Consider the following 708-nt stretch of genomic DNA (forward strand, 5'->3'; position numbering starts at 1 on the left):
AGTTTGGACAAAAGCTAGGTCGGACAGCACTTTTAGGGATTTTGGAAAAGTCACCAGGTCGGAGAAAAATAGGTCGGACATTCTAGCTGCACCGGAACTACGCGATCATCGCTGTAGTGTATTTCGACTAACGGAGGGAGAAGAATAGTGGGTGATTGGCCGAGAGCTTCCCGCCTCAACATCACTTCGGTAGTGGGGGTAAGCGCTCGGCCAATCAGGAACCTTTATGTTCTATACTCGCTATTCTTCTTCCTCCGTTAGTCGAAATACACTATACATCAGTTTACAAGGATGCCAAGAACCGTCATTCCCTTATGCTACCTCAGGGGTCACCCAGAAAAGTACGTCCGTCATTCGCCCGTTACAAACCTGACAACTTTAGCCTGCGGAGGGACATTAGATTCTCCGACGCGCCTTACAAACAGAGTGAGGGAGTGGTGGCAAAACGTTCCTGGCTAGCTAACCGCTGCAGCTAGCTCTCATAGCGCCCGGTAGGCAGGCAAAATCGTGCCCGCTGTACATGCGTGTACGGCGGAGGGGCTACCCTGAGTCTCGCAGGCGCTCAGCTCCCGTAGTTCACCGGTACACACGTGCGGACGTACTTTTCGGACTGTTAGCGCGAGACCTATCTTCCAAAAAACGGCCAAACTAGGAAAATTAAAATAGTAAGCTGAAATTTTGTGGAGTTGTGCATCAAGATGTGTAGAT

Source organism: Frankliniella occidentalis, unplaced genomic scaffold (assembly GCF_000697945.3).
Source record: "Frankliniella occidentalis isolate FOCC.00 unplaced genomic scaffold, Focc_3.1 Scaffold279, whole genome shotgun sequence".
In the NCBI taxonomy this organism is placed as follows: Eukaryota; Metazoa; Arthropoda; class Insecta; order Thysanoptera; family Thripidae; genus Frankliniella; species Frankliniella occidentalis.